General features: G+C 43.0%; 1 pseudogene; it reads left to right on the top strand.

The window, feature by feature from the left end:
• Positions 1-2,530: 2,530 nt before the first annotated feature.
• LOC133388160 (5S ribosomal RNA) lies at positions 2,531-2,649 on the top strand (annotated as a pseudogene).
• Positions 2,650-22,820: the final 20,171 nt, after the last annotated feature.

Here is a 22,820-nt window from a genome sequence, read left to right as displayed (position 1 = left end):
TCTCCAGCCAGGTAATGGGTACAAAAATGCATATGCGAGGGTAAAGTGTGCATAAAATGCATATATTTGTGACAACTAACATATAAGAATGAATTACGTTAAGGGAAAATTGCTTTGCAAAAATGTATATATTAGGAGAAATTCACGCTAAAACGCTGATGAATGTTCATGACTACTTTTTTTAAAAAAAGAAATCACAAACAGATGTGGAAATGTGGAGAACTCAACTTAAGATTGGCAAAATGAGAAACTGAGAGAAACCAGAACTGACAGATTCGACCACCTCTGCCTGTGAGAGCCGACGTTACTTGGAGAAAATGTATTTCTTTTCCAAAGATTCTGTCCTGGCTCATAACATTGGTGCATGTGCGCTGATGGTGTTTATTTATTTATTGCATTTGTATACCGCCCCATAGCAGAAGCTCTCTGGGCGGTTTACAACAATTAATAACATGAAAAACAAATATTCAAATTTAAAAACACATTTTTTAAAAAAAAACAATTTAAAAGCACATGTTGTATCACTATTCCTCTTGGATTGCAGTTTGATTTCACTTGCCCAGCACCTAGGGATTGAGAGAAATTTGTTCAGTTTTCATTTTAATGCAAACCTACTTAATATACTCTTCCTGTGTGAACCAAAATATAGCTGTCCTTCAAAATTCGCATTTCTCTGAATTTTGTAACGCAGTACTCCCAACCCCAATCAGTGTATAAAAAATATAATAGGGGGAAATGTGCACAAAATGCATGTGTTAGTAAAAATAATGTACACAAGGTATTATATTCAAGAACATTGCTTGTAAAAATGTGCATACTAGGAAAAATGCACACAAAAATGCATACAAATTTTCAGAGGATTTTTAATATTTAAAATTATAAAGTGATAAAGAAATGGGCAAACAGAACTAAGACTGGGAAAATGAGAAATTGAGACAAATTTAAATTGACAGGTTTGTGCATCTCTACCTGCACCCATCCCATAGCACCAGCCATGGTGGAAAGCCTTTAGTGAACCCACCTATGAACAATAAAGAGTTTTCAGTCTTGATAGTGGACAACCACCACATTAAATCTTGCAAGAAGCAATGAGATTGGTACAAATAGATATACTCACACAACAAAAGGATGCTTGCATGAGAGTTCTGTTCAAGTAGTTCACAGCAATCAATGAGAATATTGTTGAGAGTATAAACATAATATTAAGTAACTTTTCGGTATCTGCATACAAAGCTGCTGACTTTGTAGTTCATCCAGTTTCATAGTGATCAATGTAAGTTTCAATAAGAGTTTCATATAACTAAGGATCTAATATTAAATAAATCTTGTGCATGCATGTGCCTACGAAACAGCCTGCCTTGCACACAAGCAAAACCTTGTTTCACATTTTGAGCCAGAGAAGAAACTCTGGGGGGAAATGATACTCAATTTGTAATACATCTGAGCATTAAAGACTAAGTTCAAGGTTCTAGTTTTGATGTACAAAGCCCTATTGAGCTTAGGACCAGGATGCCTGAAAGACTATCTTACCCGTTATACACCCAGTCGATCACTGCGCTTTGCAGGTGAGGGCCTCCTGCAGAGACCATCTTATCAGGAGGTCCATTCCACACAACATAGCAAGTGGGCCTTTAGTGTAGCGGCACCTGCCCTGTGGAATTCCCTCCCCTTAAATATTAGACAGGCTCCATCTCTGTTATCTTTTCCGTGCCTACTGAACACCTTCCTCTTTCAACAAGCCTTTTAAGTTGAGATATTATCCCAGTCTGCATCTGTGCTGGAATTGCTTTTTAGGATGTTTTTAAACCTTTGGAATCATTGTAGCAAATGTGGTTGTGGGGATGCATCCTCTTGTTCTTCCTGTGATCACACCTATATTTTCCGCCAGTGCCTCAAAAATGAATTTTTCTTTAGTTTCTTCTAACAACATGTTCCTTTCCCAACTTTAGAAGAAGAAATATTATTGAGAGAAAAAGGAAAGGTAGCATCTGGTGTTTCCCATTTAGGATGTTTTTGCCTGTCTGTGTTAATGAAATCCTGGTCTTAAATCATCTTCCCACTGGTTCATTTACTGGCTGCTATTAAATAATTAGTACTAGGAGACTATTTGCCATATGTCCCTCCCACACTGCTCTGATGATATAATTATCTTACTGAGCCTGCCCACCCGTTGGGCAAGAGGTACATTATGTTGGTCATTTCATGGGGCTGAAGCTGGTTCCTACTTTCTTATTTGCAGATTGCCATTTGGGAGGAATGGCATACAGCCCAACACTGAATGTTGTTTTCCCTTCATCTCCCAGACAGCCATTTTGCCACTTCTGGAAGAGAATTGTAACTCTATTGCAACCCTTTATAGAGAACAATCATTGGAGCTGGAATTAATTGGGGTGCTGGTGGTGGCTGTAGAATTCTCAAGAAGATTCTTGTAAATCAAATGCGCTAATAATTCCCTAAATTGATTCCACCCCCCCAAAAAGTTGTCAGTTATGGATTATGTTGGATTTAGGGCTTTTTAAATGTTGCTTTTGCCTATGGCCATACTACCTTGAACACGCCCAATCTTGTCTGATCTCAGAAGCTAAGCAGCATCAGGAGTGGTTAGTACTTGGATGGGAGACCACATGGGAATACCGGGTGCCATAGGCTTGGAGGAAGGCAAGGGTAAACCACCTCTGAATACCTCTTACCATGAAAACCCTGTGCATATATCCAAAAAAAGATTCATAGGATCACCATACGTTGTAATTGACTGGAAGGGATATAACAGCAACAACAATGCTGTTTTCAAAGGAGGAAGATGGGGGGGAAGCATAAATCTGGAGAGCGGAACTTTTTTCACATTTCTTCATGGCCAACCTTCTGAGGCCACATACCAATGGTGGATGTGGACAGAGGTAAAAAGTAGGCAGAGCAACAGATGTGACTCTTACCTTTGTGCATTAGGGCACAATCAAGCTAGGAAACACTCAAGAGATTTCCACACATACACATGCATCTCCTCATCCAGGCAAGCAGGAGGGTTTATTATAATTCCCATTCCAGGTCACATTCCAGGGAAAGTGCTCAAGCAGGGGGTGCAGCATGGCCAGTGGGGTGTGTGGCCTGGGGCTTTCCCAAGAACAAGGCAGAGAGGCACGGGGGGCAGCATTCACTCCTGGCCTTGAGGTCCCTCACTCTTGGGGGAAAGGCATTGAACTGGGGAAGATGATAACTTTACACAGCTGCTTAAAAATTCACCAAAAGGGCTTAATAAGATGTGCTTATTTCGCTAACACTATTCTTCCAGGTCAAATTTCAAAAAGGAAAAGGCATTTATATACCTCTTAGAAATGCTAATGATTAAGCACCGTATAAACCCCTTAAATAAATAACATAATTATTAAATGATCGAAAGTCAAATCCAGATGTTGAAATGCTGCTGCATTTATTTCAAAGGTGTGCCAAACTTAGCATCAGTCGTTATCAACCACATTCAGTTGAGAAGCTGAATCAGAAGAGCCTTAGTTTGGCAGCTCACAAGTACTGTTAAGCCTTTATCCCTCTTTTACTTTTCTTAATGATATAAAAACAATAGTGTGGATTTCTTCATTTCTTTTTAGTTAAAAAGACAAATAATTGGGTGTTGGAACAAATTAAACCAGAACTATCATTAGAAGCTAAAATGATGAAACTGAGGTTATCATACTTTGGACACATCATGAGAAGACATGATTCACTAGAAAAGACAATAATGCTGGGAAAACCAGAAGGGAGTAGAAAAAGAGGAAGGCCAAACAAGAGATGGATTGATTCCATAAAGGAAGCCACAGACCTGAACTTACAAGATCTGAACAGGGTGGTTCATGACAGATGCTGTTGGAGGTTGCTGATTCATAGGGTCTCCATAAGTTGTAATCAACTTGAAGGCACATAACCTGTATAGTGCAAAGGTGGGAAATATCAGGCTTGGGAGCCAAATGTGGCCCTCAAACCTCTCTATCTGGCCATTGGGACTCTCCCCAGGCCCCTTCCCCTCTCCAACCACCCCCTCTCTCTCCAGGCCACATCTCTAGCTGGCCTTGTTTCACACCCTCCTTGAGAATGCTTTTGCCTGGCTGGAATGTCCTTGAATTCTGACCATGCCTCTTGCTTGCCTGGGTGGAAGACAGAGAGGAGCACACACATGTGTGTGGAAACCAGCCTACTGCACAGAGGGAAGATTTACACTCATTACACCACCCACTTTTGTCTGAATCCTTATTGCAAGGATGGGTAACCGTGGGCCTAGGGCCCAAATGTAGCCTTCCAGGCCTACCCAGCCCTCAGAACTCTCCCCAAACCAGCCACACCCCCATCCCCAGACCATACCCCTCACTGGCCCTGCTTCACATCCACCTTGCGTGGTTTTGCCTGGCTGTAATGTGCCCATGCCTACGGCCATACTACCCTGAACACATTCAGTGTCGTCTGATCTTGGAAGCTAAGCAGGGTCAGGCCTGGTTAGTACTTGGATGGGAGACCGCTACGACTTGAAGGCACATAATAATAAGTCACAGCCATGCCCCCTTCTAAGAATACACAACCTTCTAAGATTATAGAATAATCTGGCCATGTTTGAATACTACTTTCTGCTTCTCTGTCACCATTTGGGTGTCTTTTCTCAGTGTCAGAGATATTGCTTGAATTACTGAATTCAGAATTCAGTGTCTACACATTTATCTCCTTCTGCTACCAAACTGCTTGATGATATAGATGGGATGCTGTCATCAGGATTCACTCTTTGTTCTTCTGCAGTTACAGAATGCTCACAGCATGTCTTCGCTTTTTGAAGTAGGAACTAAAAAGGCTTACTTGTAATTGACACTCACTGGGGCCTGCATAAGAAAGCCCCACAGCAATAAAGAAAAACACAAACTTCTTTTCGACTGCTGGGTACAGTAGGGCCCCGCTTCCTGGCGCTTCACTTCCCAGCGTTCTGCTAATGCGGCGGCTTTCGTTCCCCATTTTAAAGCCGATTTTTGTGCTTTTGCGGCATTTTGCGGCATTTTCGTGCGACGCGCCCCATTATACTCAATGGGGTTCCGCTTTATGGTGATTTCCGCTTTACAGTGGGGGTCCGGAACGGAACCTGCTGTATAAGTGGGGCTCACCTGTACATAGGCTTACCCCCCCTTTTTCTGGGGGCTTGACAAAGCAGGAAAGGACAAGAAAGCCTGTTAGAAGACTCTTCTTGGTGGCCAATACACTTCCCTTTCATGCTGATTGGCTCGGAGGATGCTGGAGACGTAGGGACCCTGCTGGGACCTGGCTCCCAAAAAAGTAAAGGGTCTAAGACCCCCTGAGTCCCTGGATGACTACATCCCTGCATTTACATTCATTGCTCCACCCACTTTTTCCTCTGGACCCACCTACCACTGGTATGTGGCCCGTTCCCCAACCCTAGTATAGAGTATGGAACCTTGTACAAACAAGGTTTTCTGTGTCAAAAAGGAAATAGGGGAATAAGACTCTAGAGTTGTCTTTCAGAGAATTACACGTAGATAACAGCTTTGTACAAAAACAGAGAGAGAGAGAGAGAGAGAGAGCAAAGACCATTGTTAGCAGCAAGGCTTCTGTTAACTTTAATTATTTCTCATGTAAGCCCAGTGGAAGCAGCTTGGCGCAATCATAAGGGAGCTGCTGGCTGAATTACAAGATGTGCCATTTAAGAAGCGAGTGAGGTGAATCAATGATCCTTCATTGTCTGTTTGGAAACTGCTCACAACAAAGGCTTTGCAGTCCAAAAGTCTCCTGTGTGCCTGTTTTCTTAGCAGGTAAAATGATAAGGCATTTCGAAGGCAACTAGAATGGTGCCTGGTATTCTCTCTCTCTCTCTCTCCTTTAAAAAGATGCATGAAATATTGTGGAGATATAGTGCAAGAGGAAAAATGAATCTTTTGTAGAGTTCAGTTGCACTGAGGCCAACTGAGCAGCAAACTTAGAAACTGAGTATCACCCCAACCACTGCAAAATAGCAGGTGTGGGGGTGATTTGCAATGGAGAAACAGTGGGTGGGAGGGGCTACATGATCCTTCCCCTCCTACATCTTTTTCTCTCCAGCGACAGCCACTCTTATCCATGACACAACAAAAGTGCACCAAGAATCCCAGCTGACAGGAAAGCATCTGGGTGGTACGGGGCTGCAAGCAGCAAATCTCCAGAGAAGGGTTAAGCATGCTTCCCTTCTGCCCCATCTCCATTGCAAATTGTTTCCTTTCTCTGCTGCTTTGCAAACTGTTCGTTCAGGGTTTTCTTTCCTGCCTGGGAAAGCAAAAAGACAGGAAGGTTCTCAAGCATCCAGCCAGCTTGAGAATCTTTAAATCGTTTGTGGGTTGTACATAGCCGCATGGATCATAGAGGCCTGGCAGTTCAAGGTCTTTACATATCTGATAAGTTTCTATTTGTTGTTGTTATGTGCCTTCAAGTAAATTACAACTTATGGTGACCCTGTGAATCGGTGACCTCCAAGAGCATCTGTCATGAACCACCCTGTTCAGATCTTGTAAGTTCAGGTCTGTGGCTTCCTTTATGGAATCAATCCATCTCTTGTTTGGCCTTCTTTTTCTACTCCCTTCTGTTTTTCCCAGCATTATTGTCTTTTCTAGTGAATCATGCCTTCTCATTGTGTGTCCAAAGTATGATAACCTCAGTTCCATCATTTTAGCTTCTAGCGATTGTTATAGTTTAATTTGTTCTAACACGCAATTATTTGTCTTTTTTGCAGTCCATGGTATGTGCAAAGCTCTCTTCCAACACCACATTTCAAATGAGTTGATTTTTCTCTTATCCGCTTTTTTCACTGTCCAACTTTCACATCCATACATAGAGTTCGGGAATACCATGGTCTGAATGATCCTGACTTTAGCGTTCAGTGATACATCTTTGCATTTGAGGACCTTTTCTAGTTCTCTCATAGCTGCCCTCCCCAGTTCTAGCCTTCTTCTGATTTCTTGACTATTGTCTCCTACTGAAGTTTCTCAGATCGACTATTCACACATCACTACACTGCTATCAACTTTTTCCAAAAGCAAAATTCCAAGATGAATTTGGAGATTCTGGGCCCTCCTTAGGTAAAAACATAAGAACATAAGAAGAGCCTGCTAGATCAGGCCAGTGGCCCATCTAGTCCAGCATCCTGTTCTCACAGTGGCCAACCAGGTGCCTGGGGGAAGCCCGCAAGCAGGACCCGAGTGCAAGAACACTCTCCCCTCCTGAGGCTTCCGGCAACTGGTTTTCAGAAGCATGCTGCCTCTGACTAGGGTGGCACAGCACAGCCATCACGGCTAGTAGCCATTGATAGCCCTGTCCTCCATGAATTTGTCTAATCTTCTTTTAAAGCCGTCCAAGCTGGTGGCCATTACTGCATCTTGTGGGAGCAAATTCCATAGTTTAACTATGCGCTGAGTAAAGAAGTACTTCCTTTTGTCTGTCCTGAATCTTCCAACATTCAGCTTCTTTGAATGTCCACGAGTTCTAGTATTATGAGAGAGGGAGAAGAACTTTTCTCTATCCACTTTCTCAATGCCATGCATAATTTTATACACTTCTATCATGTCTCCCCTGACCCGCCTTTTCTCTAAACTAAAAAGCCCCAAATGCTGCAACCTTTCCTCGTAAGGGAGTCGCTCCATCCCCTTGATCATTCTGGTTGCCCTCTTCTGAACCTTTTCCAACTCTATAATATCCTTTTTGAGATGAGGCGACCAGAACTGTACACAGTATTCCAAATGCGGCCGCACCATAGATTTATACAACGGCATTATGATATCGGCTGTTTTATTTTCAATACCTTTCCTAATTATTGCTAGCATGGAATTTGCCTTTTTCACAGCTGCCGCACACTGGGTCGACATTTTCATCGTGCTGTCCACTACAACCCCGAGGTCTCTCTCCTGGTCGGTCACTGCCAGTTCAGACCCCATGAGCGTATATGTGAAATTCAGATTTTTTGCTCCAATATGCATAATTTTACACTTGTTTATATTGAATTGCATTTGCCATTTTTCTGCCCATTCACTCAGTTTGGAGAGATCTTTTTGGAGCTCTTCGCAATCCCTTTTTGTTTTAACAACCCTGAACAATTTAGTGTCGTCAGCAAACTTGGCCACTTCACTGCTCACTCCTAATTCTAGGTCATTAATGAACAAGTTGAAAAGTACAGGTCCCAATACCGATCCTTGAGGGACTCCACTTTCTACAGCCCTCCATTGGGAGAACTGTCCGTTTATTCCTACTCTCTGCTTTCTGCTTCTTAACCAATTCCTTATCCACAAGAGGACCTCTCCTCTTATTCCATGACTGCTAAGCTTCCTCAGAAGTCTTTGGTGAGGTACCTTGTCAAATGCTTTTTGAAAGTCTAAGTACACTATGTCCACTGGATCACCTCTATATGCTTGTTGACACTCTCAAAGAATTCTAATAGGTTACTGAGACAGGACTTTCCCTTGCAGAAGCCATGCTGGCTCTGCTTCAGCAAGGCTTGTTCTTCTATGTGCTTAGTTAATCTAGCTTTAATAATACTTTCTACCAGTTTTCCAGGGACAGAAGTTAAGCTAACTGGCCTGTAATTTCCGGGATCCCCTCTGGATCCCTTTTTGAAGATTGGCGTTACATTTGCCACTTTCCAGTCCTCAGGCACGGAGGAGGACCCGAGGGACAAGTTACATATTTTAGTTAACAGATCAGCAATTTCACATTTGAGTTCTTTGAGAACTCTCGGGTGGATGCCATCCGGGCCCGGTGATTTGTCAGTTTTTATATTGTCCATTAAGCTTAGAACTTCCTCTCTCGTTACCACTATTTGTCTTAGTTCCTCAGAATCCCTTCCTGCAAATGTTAGTTCAGGTTCAGGGATCTGCCCTATATCTTCCACTGTGAAGACAGATGCAAAGAATTCATTTAGCTTCTCTGCAATCTCCTTATCGTTCTTTAGTACACCTTTGACTCCCTTATCATCCAAGGGTCCAGTCGCCTCCCTAGATGGTCTCCTGCATCTAACAAATGTTAATGGAAGCCAAGTGTTTCCGAGGAATTTTGGACAATATTAGACAAATATTAGGCAAGTTCGGAATGGCGGGGGTGCTATACATTTTGCATACTTCTGGAATCAATTAGCAGCAGAAGTTTGACAGGCATCAAGCAACATAATGCTTAGGTGCCCACTGAAGGTATTTTTGTTTAAAAAGGCTTTCTTTGAGGTGTGACCCAGTCATTTATGAAATATTAACCATGTATCTGTAGAATTTTTAAAATTAATTCTTAGAATTTGTAGAAATGGGTTCAATTAGGGCTGTGCAGAGACCCCCTGATCCACCCCAGGGCCTCAGTTAGAGGTCCCTGGACCATGCAGACCCACCCTGTGCCACCCCAGGGGCCACTCACCCCATCCCGTATCTGACACCGGATCAATTTTGGGGGTGGGGCTTTTCAAAACCCTAATTAAACATATGTTCAGGAGGGGCAGACGAGATACTCTGTGTCCTTCTGCCCCTCTCCCTGCCAAGAGTGGGAGCATTTGATCCTGCTGGGTATTGCTTGTCTGCAAACACCTTCCCTTCAGGGAAGGCTCTCGCAAATGAACAGCAAGCTGCACCACATAGGATCAAATCCTCTGCTTACCAGCTGGTAAACAAAAGATTAAATCCCCCTTGGTGCTGCTCATTCACGCATGCCTTTCCTGCAGGGAGGCCCTCGTGAACATGCAGGGCCATTTATCCAGAAACAATTCCAAATTCCTAGATTCTGGATTCCTATCAAACAGTTGGTTTTCACTGACCTGTCAAATCAACAACAGGCCAACCTTATACTTTAAACATAGATCTAAGTGCAATATCTACCACTTGAGAAAGTGGGAGAGATTATTTTCACTTCCAAAAAAATAAGAACAGGCAAACATTGGTGGAGGGGGCAGGGGGGAGAAATTATTGTTCATACATTGATCATGCCATGCATTTTAACAGTTCTGCTGAACAAACTCGTATGCTATATAGAACAAGGATGCTAAATCTTAGGTTAGCCAACCCAGCAACACCCAGATTAGGTAGTCTTCTGGGGTGAGGAGGAATTGACCATCATTTACATTTATGCCACATTATAATAGACCCATATTAAGTTAAGAGTAGTTTAAAAAACAAGGTAGGTTACCAGCCCAGCAACTACAGGATTATTAGAATTATTATTTACTAAGTAATCTAAGTAGTTAGATTTGGGCTGCTATCAAAGTATTTTACAGAGCCTTTGTGCAGAGTTGTTTCTGGATAAAATGGCACAATTATCCAGATACCATGCAGAATCAAATCCTCCATTTACCAGCTGGTATCAGGAGGATTCCGTTCTCCACAGTGCTGCTTCACGGGGAGGGACGTTGAGCAGGAAGAAGGAGAGGTCAGGTGAGATGCAGGCTGGGCAAGAACTCATATCATCTCCTGGGAAGATGCAGGTAGGTCCCTCACTCTCAGCCTTTTTGCAGATTCCCTTCTTTTTCCCACTCAATGCCTGCCTCTCCTTCCTGCTTGATGCCCCATCCCCTGCCAGCCCTGGATCACTCTGGACCCCCCCGACCCCTAGCAATATGGAGCTATCTCAGCCCACCTCGAGCTACATCCAACCCTCCCCCCACACTAGGTATGGGTGAGAATTTCAATTCAGTTTGCATTTCAAGCAGAATCAAATTCACACTTTCCGAAATAATATGAGAACCGAAACAAAGCCATCCTTCAAAATTTGCATTTATTAGAATTTGGGGATGCAGTTCGCCAACTAAACAACATTTACAAAAATGCATATAGGGGAAAGTGTTCATAAAAATGATTCCTTGAGTGAAAATAACATGTGAAAAGGCATGAAATGATGAGAAGTGGCTTGCAAAAACGTGTCCCTTTGTCAAAACTGCCTTCAGAAATGTGTTTATTTGGAGAAAATCGCACTAAAATGGTGGAGAATTTTCATGAGGATTTTTTTTAAAAAAAATTGCAAATCACTGTAGAAATGTAGAGAACTGAATTTAACCTTGGAAAAATGAGAAACTGAGAGGACTGAAACAGACAGGTCTTTCCATCCCTACCTGCCACACACACACACACACACACACACATTGGCTCAGTTCAGTTCGGAATTTGGCTGAGTCCAGTGCACAGCCTTAGTTTTCATTGTTTTAATTTTTCTTTTCTTTTTCTCTTGCACACCAGTTTGATGGCCTCAAGAAGTGAAGCAGTTTATACATTTGTAAAATAAATACATAACGGCAAATTTATTTTAATGCATCCATTTTGGTGTCTCTGATTTGTGATTCCACAGCGACAAAGGAAGGTGCCTTATTCTAAGTTAGACCACTTGGTGCATCTAGGTCAACATTGTCTGCACTGACTGGCAAAGGCTCTCCAGGGTTCCAGACAGGGGTTGCTCCCAGCCCAACCTGGAGAAGCAGGGGGCTGAACCTAGGAGACCCTCTGCAGGCAAAGTAAGTGCTCTGCCACTGATAATCGTGGCTGTCTGACAATCTGAGCTTTTCAAATCTTTTCTAAAAAGCTATTCCTTCTATTTCCCATTTTACCCAAAGCATGTGGCTGTTTATTAATTAAACTTGATATTTGCTTAAAAGTTAATTGTCACTCACACCCCTCTGCCAATATGCTCACTTGCCGGATTATTCACTGGAAAACAACATGAAAAGAGGTGCTTATACAGGCTTGGGGAATTCAATATTTGGTTTAGATGAACTGCCATTGAACATATTTATGAATTGCAAAGCCAGAGCAGCCACTTATTAAAAATCCAATCATGCCCAGTCCCAAAACTGATTTGATTTTAATATCCTGATCACTGCAGCAAGGTGTAAATTGCTTGGCACCACAAAATGATATCCCCCGAGGCAAGCCATTACCAGCTACTGGGAAAGGGGTGAGGGAGATCATCCAGCAGAGCAGACACCATCTGAGCAGGCGTAAGTCTGACAAGCTCAGTATTTCTGCCAGGAAACCAGGGATGGATGAATCTGTCAGTTTTGGTTTCTCTCTGTTTCTCATTTTTCCAATCTTCAGTTCAGTTCAACCCCTTTTCACATCAGTGTGCAAACTTTTTTAAAAAAATAAAAAGATCCACATGAAAATGTGCACAGATTTTTGAATGCATTTCTTCTAATATGTTCATTTTTGCAAGCAATTTTCCCTATTTTGTGCACTATTATATATACATTTTACACATTTATACATTTTTGTGCCCACCCCTAATAGATGCTTTTTTGTGCATATGTTTTTGATGGGAGAATTGCACTGCACAATTGGAAGGAATGTTAATTTCAAAGGAATGGTTCCCATATTGATTCAGGAAGTGCAAATCAGAGAAGCCTGCGCTAAAAGGCAAACTGAATAACTATCTCCCACATCTTTACAGGAAACCCAAATAAGGCAGGAGTCAAATCTGGCCGTTGCTAGGAATAAACAGGAAAAATATTTTCATCCTTGAATCATAGCAACAAGGAGAGCAAATATGAAATGCTTTTGATACCTGTCTCATTTGGACAGCTGGTTAGGAACTAGGGTTGCCAGGCCTGGCCTCCAAGAGGTCTTCTGTATCTTTAAACATTGTGCAGAGGGAAGGCAGACTTCCACCTTGTGGTTTTTCCCATTACAGCGTTGCAGGAACACCTGCACTTGGCTGACTTTCTCTTCTCCTAAAGATACAGGATCAGTCTCAGGCCTTGAACCTGGCAACCCTATTAGGAACATAGGAAACTACCTTACATGAATCAGAGACCACTGGCCCATCTGGCTCAGTATTGTCTACACTCAGAGCCATCGACAGAAGGGTAGAAAAGCTGTTTCTACTGGGCCCAGGGCCATCAGGCGGCCCAGACTCTTAGCTTGCATTTTAAAAAAAGTAAGTTTCTAAGTGCTCTGGGTCTAAAGATATGCACCAAAATGTGAGCTGCACCCCCCCCTGCAATATCTGAGAAATGAGCTAGTCTGCTGCTTGAAGTCCCTGCCCCTTGAGGTTTTCAGCTAATGAGTGACATCAGAGCTGCGATTGATGACTGGTTAGCAGGAGTCAAAAGCTGTTGTTTTTTCCTCTCCTTTGTCTTTCTTTCTGGCTAGTGGCTGCTTTTTCCTTGTAATCTCCGTTTGAGATCAGGTACTGCCTATGAGTTGTTTTCTCCAGGTTCTGTATGTACTGCCTTCAAGTCGATTCCGACTTACAGCGACCCTATGAATAGGATTTTCATGAGGCTGAGAGGCAGTGACTGGCCCAAGGGCACCCAGTGAGCTTCATGGCTATGTGGGGATTCAAACCCTGGTCTCCCATGTCATGGTCCAACACCTTAACCACTACACCACACTGGCTCTACTACACAGTGTTTGCGGGTGGGTGTTAAAGCCCCCCCCCCCACAAAACAATTGCAAAGGCAAACTGAACACTTTGCAAAGAGGCCTAGGACCTAAATTCCAGGCACTTGTTAAGAATTTACTGCATAATTAACTTTCACTGTAAAAGTATACATGTCTACTCAGAAGTCTCCTTGTGTTTAATGGAGCTTACTCCTGGGTAAGTGGTACAGGATTGCAACCTAGGCTTTCTTGTAAGGAAGGGGCAGAGAACGATTTGTGGTGAGAGGACCCCTTGTACACACCATCCTGGGAGTAAGCTCACTTGAATACAGTTGGGAGCATCTAAACACACAGTAGTCATAGATGGGTTGAAACCTGTACTAAATTGAGCATGTGTGGAGAACAATTCATGTTCCTTTACAAACATGCATCATTTTGGTTAAAGGAAGTAATGTTTGGTGCCTATAATAATTAAATTGTTTAATTAAATTGTTTAATTGTTGTAAACTGCCCAGAGAGCTTTGGCTACGGGGCAGTATACAAATGCAATAAATAAATAAATATAACACCAGCATTAAGTCACACTTTGCAGCCATTTTATGCCTCCTATATGTTCCCAACAGCCATGTGAGGTAGGTTTGGCTGAAAGTTAATGGCTGAAGTGAGCAAAACAATTCTGAATTAAAACTGTGCATGTTCAGAGTCCTTTTTACATATATATCAAGTATGGCAAACTGTTGTAAAAAATCAGGAGCGTAATGTAGCAATCAAAGCATGGAGGATGGAGGGGATGGCGGCTTCCCTGGCTTTGTGTATGTTTTTATTTTTAGTGTCTCCGCAGCCCTTTTTTGCCTGTGCTATATTACAAATTGTGGTTGCAGATGGTAATGTTTAATATACAGTATATCAAATTGTCCAAATGTTTTGTTGCTGTTATTTTTACTGCATGGAGCAGAGGAATGGTGGAGTGCAGAGAAATAGTCATTGTGTGCTTCATAACTGTTTTCCAAGCTCTTGGTGTGCTGTTTTTTCCCTATGGAAATGCAACAATAGGACAGATGGGTGGGTGGTTAAGTCACTTGTAGTAGCAGGGTTGATTAGTTGCTTTCCCAACATTGGAGGGTAATATGTGGGTTCTTGGGGGTGGGTAGGTGCTGGTTTTCTAAACACTTAGATGGGTTGCTATTGTTGTTCAAAGAGGTTCAGAAAAAGGCAACCAAAGTGATTAGGGTTGCCAGCTCAGAAGCATCCCAAACCCTGAGATTTCAGGGGCAGGCACTAGTGATGTCATGGGGCGGACCCTAGTGATGTCATTAAGCATGATACATTAATCATCAACTACAGTTGCTTGGGGCGTACCATTCAAACAAAAAAGTTATCTGACTGGAAGTTAAGATAGAACTCTTAGCTAAAGAAGGTGTTCCCAGGTTCACCTGAAGTGATAGGATCATTCCTTCTCACCTGCTTAGGAAGCCTGGGTAGGGAACATTTAATCTAGCCTACTTGCTTCTGGCAAGAAGGATTTATGTGCCCTTAGGCTAGGCCAGTCACCAGAAGGCCATTGTAGGAGCCCAAGATATGGTTAGGATTGTGCTACTGGTAAGGTTTGACTAGAGATCCTCTGCAAAGTTATCCATATCAAAGCAGGGTTGGCAACCCCCTGCCTGGAATGCTCTTCCCCTGCCTTTTAATGTGGCTGCTCCAAACCTCTTTACATAGTTGACCATTCACTGCAGACAGAAGTTTACGAAGTGAGTAAGAAGATTCTTTCTCTACCCTTTCCTGCCTACCCTGTAGGCTGCTATAACCTCACTTTTGACAGCCAACCCAATTCCAGAGAGTAACAATTGACAGAGAGAAAATATACATGGTTTGGTCTATCTTCACAGGCAGTAGCTTGGGAACAACAGCACTTGCAGCCACCTGTTGTAAAATAAAATCTTTGCATATGGAAAGAATAAACAAGGCTTTGCTTTGTGTCTGCATTACAAAGACTTTTTCACATCATCTGAGCAAGATTTTTAACACTGGATGCTGAGAATCTCAGAGTACATTGAACAGCCTAATTTTTCAGACTCTTTCATCTCACATCATCATTATCCCCACATTTCATCTGCAAACAACAAGACCTGTATTTTCACAATTGGTAGTGCATCCTAAACTGCACAACCAGCCCAATGTTGCAAGGATTTTAAGGACTTTTCCAAATGCATGAAATGTAACCTGGAGCCAGGAGTTGTTTTCAGCCACCCTACAGCTAGGCATCAGTGCTTCCAAGGTTCAAGAACTGAAAATTAAAAAGAAAGTTTACTACTGTGTAGAAAATGTATCACAATGATGATGAGTCAAACCAGTTCAGGCTGTTGTGATGCTACAAAACCAAAGAAATCCACCTCGGGCTTGTTATGTGTGGAATGTGGGAACAAATCTGCCATTTAATGATAATTACGGGCAAAGAACGTTCATGCTCAGTTATGTTCAGGCAGCACTAGGGTATCCTGGAATGGCAATAAAAGTGCTGTTAGCACAGAAGCAATTAGAAAGCAATTGGATGGGGGTGAGGATAGTGAAAGAGCCAGGCATTTCTTCTCAGTGATTTTTTTCTACCTAAAACTATGGAAGCAAGTTTGCAAACATGGTTGTTGCTGTTGGTAGTAGCAGCAGCAGCAGCAGCACTAATAGTAGTAGTAGCAGCAGTATTTGCTGTTGCTGTTGTTGTTGTCATACTCATCATTTATAAGAATTCGTCCCTCCACTAGGGATGGATCTGTCAGTCTCAGTTTCTGTGTTTTTCCAATCTTAAATTCAGTTTTCTGCACTTCTGCAGGAATCTACAATCTTTTTCAAAACAAAAATCCGCATGTAAATTCTTCTGCATTTTAGTGTGAATTTCTCCTAATAAACATTTTTATATATAGTTTTGACTAATGTACAATTTTGGGATAAGGTCTCTGTTTAAAAGGCTTGTTGAAAGAGGAAGGTCTTCAGTAGGCGTAGAAAAGATAACAGAGCTGCTACCTGTCTAATATTTAAGGGAATTCCAAAGGGTAGGTGCCACTACACTAAAGGCCCACTTCCTATGTTGTGCAGAATGAACCTCCTGATAAGATGGTATCTGCAGGAGGCCCTCGCCTGCAGAGTGCAGTAATAGACTGGGTATATGAGGGATAAGACAGTCTTTCAGGTATTCTGGTCCCGAGCTGTATAGGACTTTGTACACCAAAACTAGAACCTAGAACTTGGCCTGGTAGCTAATGGGCAGCCAGTGCAATTCTTTCAGCAGCATTTTGTATGTTATTTTCACTAATATATTCATTTTATGCACACTTTCCCCCAATATCAACATCAACACAACGGCCACCCTCTTTAGCCCTCAGCTAAAGCCCGTCTCTTATCATCCTTTTGATTAGACTTCTTTCTTTTTGAAGTCCATTAGCTCCTGCTTGTTCATCCCTCTTTGAAAGTCCTCATCTTGAACTTTAAAGCTCTTCCACATGCTCCCCCTCCCCCCACACACTTTAGTGTTTCCTCTCTTCATTATCTCAAGCCCGTCTCACTATTTTGCTCTGCTTAAGCCAATGATCACCGACTGGTGTGCACTGCTAGGCACACTAGCCTCAAGGAGGGCTTGAAAAATGAAGCCTTTAGCTGGAGACGCCAGAATCATTACCCGTGCAAACTATTATCTATGCAAAACATGTCCCCTGCCACTGATGCATGGCCTCTCCAAGAAGAATCAAGCCATCGTGTTGGATGTAGGCAGTTCAGTTCTTCACATTTTCACATCCATTTGCTATTTTTTTTAAAAAAGTCCTCATGAACACTCATCAGCATTTTAAAGCCAATTTCTCCTACTCTACACATTTTTGCAAACCAATTTTCCCTAATATAATGCATTTTTGTATGTTTTTGTCACTAATATGCAAATTTATATGTACTTTCCCCTAGTATACACATTTTTGTACACATTACATGGCGCAGAACTGCACTGCAAAAATATGGAGGAGTGCAAATTTTGAAGGATGGATGTGGTTTGGTTTGTGTGTTGTTTTGAAAAGTGCGAATGGGGGGTGGGTCACCTTTGAATGAGAAATGAATTGAATTTCTCCACCATCCTTAGCTGGATGCATCCATTCTTCTGTGCTCATTGGGCTGGGGAGATCCAAGGCCACCAAACAGACATGTTTATTATTTATTTATTTATTTCATTTCTAAACTGCCCATAGCTGATAGCTCTCTGGGCGGTGTACAAAACAAGATTAAAATACAATATTAGAATAAAATCAGTAATAAAAAGCAACAAAATTAAACTAAAACATTAAACATAAAAACATTGAACATTAAAATTTATATGCAATTTTGCCCAATATACACATTTTAGCAAAGCAAATCTCCCTCATATAATATATAACATTATATAAGGAAGATTGGACTGATGAAACTCTTAAAATGGTTAAAGAGAGAAGGAAAGCAAAAGCAACAGGAGATAGAAACATGGTCAGAACCCTAAATGCAACAATACAGCAACTAGTACGTAGGGACAAAGAGAACTATTACAAGAGTTACTGTATAGAAATAAAAGAGGACAACAAAAAGGGAAGAACAAGAGCCCTATTCCAAAAGATTAGAGAAATGAAAGGGAAATTTAAACCACGAATAGGGATGTTGAATAATCAACAGGGGAACACACTGACTGACTGAGATGAAATAAAAGGAAGATGGAAGCAATACACTGAAGAACTCTATAAACGTGATGCCAGGATGACAGATTCATTCACGGAGGAACCATATGATGAAGAACCAGAAATTTTAGAATGTGAGGTGAAAGTTGCTCTTAAAATACTTAGAAGAAACAAATCATCAGGAACAGATGGCATACCAATAGAGTTGCTACAAGCTACTGAGACTGAATCTGTCCAAATTTTGACAAAAATTTGTCAAGAAATATGGAAAATAAAACAATGGCCCACAGACTGGAGGCGTTCAATATATATCCCAATTCCAAAGAAAGGGGATCCCAGAGAATGCAGTAATTATCAAACTATTGCCTTAATATCCCATGCAAGTAAAGTAATGCTCAAGATTCTACAACAAAGGCTCTTACCATATATGGAGTGAGAAATGCCACATGTCCAAGCTGGATTTAGAAAGGGAAGAGGCACCAGAGATCATATCGCAAACCTACATTGGATAATGGAGTGGACCAAGAAATTTCAGAAGAAAATCACCCTGTGCTTTATAGATTACAGCAAAGCCTTTGACTGTGTAGATCATGAAAAACTATGGAATGCTTTAAAAGAAATGGGGGTGCCACAGCATCTGATTGTCCTGATGCGCAACCTACACTCTGCACAAGAGGCTACTGTAAGGACAGAATATGGAGAAACCAATTGGTTCCCAATCAGAAAGGGCATGAGACAGGGGTATATTTTATCATCCTACCTGTTTAATATATACACAGAACATATCATACAGAAAGTGGGTTTGAACCAAGACGAAGGAGATGTGAAAATTGGAGGGAGAAATATCAATAATTTAAGATATGCAGATGATACCATACTACTAGCAGAAACCAGTAATGATTTGAAACGAATACTGATGAAAGTTAAAGAGGAAAGCACAAAAGTAGGAGTACAGCTGAACATCAAGGTTACAACAGAATCTTACAACAGAAGTGTAATTACAACAGAAGATTTATGTAACTTTAAAGTTGACAATGAGGATATTGAACTTGTCAAGGATTATCAATACAGTAGGGCCCCGCTTTGTGGCTCTCCGCTTTGCAGCGTTCCACCAATACGGCGGTTGTCAATTGCAGAAAGGCCCCACTCCTACAGTGCTTGTTCCACTTTTACAGCATTTTTCACACATTGGGCGCCATTTTAGACAATGTTAGTCAATGAGTTCCGCTTTACAGCAGATTTCGCTTTGCGGCGGTTGTCCACAACAGAACCTGCCATATGAGCTGGGCCCTGCTGTACCTCGGCACAGTCATTAACCAAATGGAGACAATAGTCAAGAAATCAGAAGAAGGCTAGGACTGGGGAGGGCAGCTATGAGAGAACTAGAAAAGGTCCTCAAATGCAAAGATGTATCACTGAACGCTAAAGTCAGGATCATTCAGACCATGGTATTCCCGAACTCTATGTATGGATGTGAAAGTTGGACAGTGAAAAAAGCGGATAAGAGAAAAATCAACTCATTTGAAATGTGGTGTTGGAAGAAAAAGGCAAATAATTGGGTGTTAGAACAAATTAAACCAGAACTATCATTAGAAGCTAAAATGATGAAACTGAGGTTATCATACTTTGGACACACAATGAGAAAAAGATAATAATAATTTAATTTGTGGGTCGCCTATCTGGCCAATGGCCACTCTAGCCGACGTACAATTTAACAACAATACATTACAAGTAGTGTCTGTGACTTGTTCCGGTTCTCCTCACATCCCCAGGACTGATGGTTGTTCTATCAGTCAGCCTTCAGATCTCCATGTGCTGTTGTTAAACGCCAGGTCGGTTCACCATAAGATCTCCCTTGTCCATGATTTAATTGTGGACGAGGCTGCCGACCTGGCGTGTATAACTGAGACCTGGGTGGGCGATCAGGGAGGCGTTGCTCTTTCCCAGCTCTGCCCACCTGGGTATGCAGTTCAGCATCATGGTAGAACCGAAGGACGGGGAGGTGGGGTTGCTGTGGTCTATAGGAGTTCTTTCTCACTCACCAAGCACCCTGTCCAGGTGACGACTGGTTTAGAGTGTCTCCACCTTGTGTTGGGCCAGAGAGACAGACTGGGAATTTTGTTGGTGTACCGCCCGCCCTGCTGCCCAACAAATTCCCTAACTGAGCTGACAGAGGTAGTCTCGGAGGTACTGTTGCAGTCCCCTAGACTTTTGGTACTCGGGAACTTCAACGTCCATGCCGAGACTGCTTTATCTGGGGCAGCTCAGGACTTCATGGGCTCCATGACAACCATGGGGCTGTCTCAGGTTGTTACTGGCCCAACGCATGTGTCGGGTCATACTCTTGATTTGATCTTTGCCACTGGGCATGGAGATGGTGATCTGGTGGTTGGGGATTTGTCATCTACCCCATTGTCATGGACAGATCACCGCTTGCTGAAGTTTAGGCTCACAGCGACCCTTTCCCTCTGCAAGGGTGGGGGACCTATTAAATTGGTCCACCCCCGGAGACTAATGGATCCCGAGGGTTTCCAAAGGGCTCTGGGGGATTTTCCGACTGAGAAGACTGGTGCTCCTGTCAAAGCCCTGGTTGGATTGTGGAATACGGAGCTGACCCGGGCGGTTGACACGATCGCTCCCATGCGCCCCCTCCTATGTAGAGCTCATACAGCTCCATGGTATACCGTGGAGCTGAGAGTGATGAAGCAAGAGAGGAGGAGGCTTGAGTGCAGATGGAGGCGAACTCCTGATGAATGCAATTATGCTTTGGTAAGTGCTTCTTCTAAGCGGTATATAGTAGCGGTGAGGGCAGCAAAAAGATATTTTGCTGCCACAATTAAGGCATCTCTCTCCCGCCCGGCAGAGCTCTTTAAAATTGTACGAGGGCTTTTACATTCTGGACCTCGGGATATTATGGATTCATCTGTAGCCCGCTGTGATGAGTTCGCGAGGCACTTCCAGGATAAGATCGCATGCATTCGCCGGGACTTAGACTCCAATGTTATGACAGTGAGTTCCAACGAAGCATCCAGAACGCGGTCTTGTCCTTATTTATTGGATGAGTTTCAGTCTGTACAGCTTGAGGATGTTGACAAGATCCTTGGACTGGTGCGGGCGACCACATCTGTTCTGAACCCTTGCCCCTCTTGGCTGGTGAAAGCTGGCAGGACCGGAACCGCCGGCTGGGCCAAGGAGATAATAAACGCCTCTTTGAGAGAGGGAGTGGTCCCTGACTGCCTAAAAGAGGCGGTAGTGAGACCACTCCTGAAGAAATCCTCTTTGGACCCAGATAACCTGAACAACTATAGACCTGTGGCGAATGTTCCGTTCTTGGGCAAGGTACTGGAACGGGTGGTTGCTGGCCAGCTCCAGGGGCTCTTGGATGACACTGATTATCTTGATCCATTTCAATCCGGTTTTAGGCCCGGTTTTGGCACTGAAACAGCCTTGGTCGCCCTGTACGATGACCTTTGTCGGGAGAGGGACAGGGGGAGTGTGACTCTGTTGATTCTCCTTGATCTCTCAGCTGCTTTTGATACCATCAACCATGGTATCCTTCTGGGAAGACTCACGGAGTTGGGAGTTGGGGGTACTGCTTGGCAGTGGCTCCGCTCCTACTTGGTGGGTCGCCACCAGAAGGTAGTGCTTGGGGAACATTGCTCGATACCCTGGACTCTCCATTGTGGAGTCCCGCAGGGATCGGTACTGTCCCCCATGCTTTTCAACATCTACATGAAGCCGCTGGGTGCAGTCATCAGCAGTTTTGGGCTGCGTTGTCATCAGTACGCTGATGACACGCAGCTCTATTTCTCCTTTTCATCCTCCTCAGGTGAGGCTGTTAACGTGCTAAACCGTTGCCTGACCGCGACAATGGACTGGATGGGAGCTAACAGACTGAAGCTCAATCCAGACAAGACTGAGACGCTGTTGGTGAGTGCCTTCTCTGCTCAGATGGTGGATGTTTATCCTGTTCTTGATGGGGTTACACTCCCCTTGAAGGAACAGGTTCGTAGCTTGGGAGTTCTTTTCGATCCTTCCCTGTCTCTTGAGGCCCAGGTGGCCTCAGTGGCACGGAATGCTTTTTACCATCTTCGATTGGTAGCCCAGCTACATCCCTATCTGGACAGTGACGACCTTGCTTCAGTTGTTCATGCTCTGGTAACTTCTAGATTGGACTACTGCAATGCGCTCTACGTGGGGCTGCCCTTGAAGACTGTTTGGAAACTACAGCTAGTCCAGAATGCAGCGGCCAGATTGTTGACGCGGACCAGAAGGTCCGCTCATATAACACCTGTTCTGGCCCGTCTGCACTGGCTTCCTATTTGTTTCTGGGCTAGATTCAAAGTGCTGGTTTTGACCTATAAAGCCCTACACGGCATGGGACCGCAATACCTGGTGGAACGCCTCTCCCAATATGAACCTACCCATACACTACGCTCAACATCTAAGGCCCTCCTCCAAGTACCATCCCATCGAGAGGCTCGGAGGGTGATGACTAGAACCAGGGCCTTTTCAGTAGTGGCCCCCGAACTGTGGAACAGTCTCCCTGATGAGGTGCGCCTGGCGCCGACGCTACTATCTTTTCGGCACCAGGTGAAAACCTTTTTATACTCCCAGGCATTTTAAAGTGTATTTTAAACAGCATTTCCGTATTTTGGATGTTGTTTGGTTCGTTATTGTTTGTTTTTTATTATTTATTGTATTTATTGTATTTATATATTGTGCTTGTTTTTATCTTTTTGTACACCGCCCAGAGAGCCTTCGGGCTTAGGGCGGTATATAAATTAAACTAAAT

This window comes from Rhineura floridana, chromosome 6 (genome assembly GCF_030035675.1).
Source record: "Rhineura floridana isolate rRhiFlo1 chromosome 6, rRhiFlo1.hap2, whole genome shotgun sequence".
Classification (NCBI taxonomy): Eukaryota; Metazoa; Chordata; class Lepidosauria; order Squamata; family Rhineuridae; genus Rhineura; species Rhineura floridana.
Note: the sequence above shows the minus strand (reverse complement) of the source record. Positions and strands in the feature narration are given on the sequence as shown.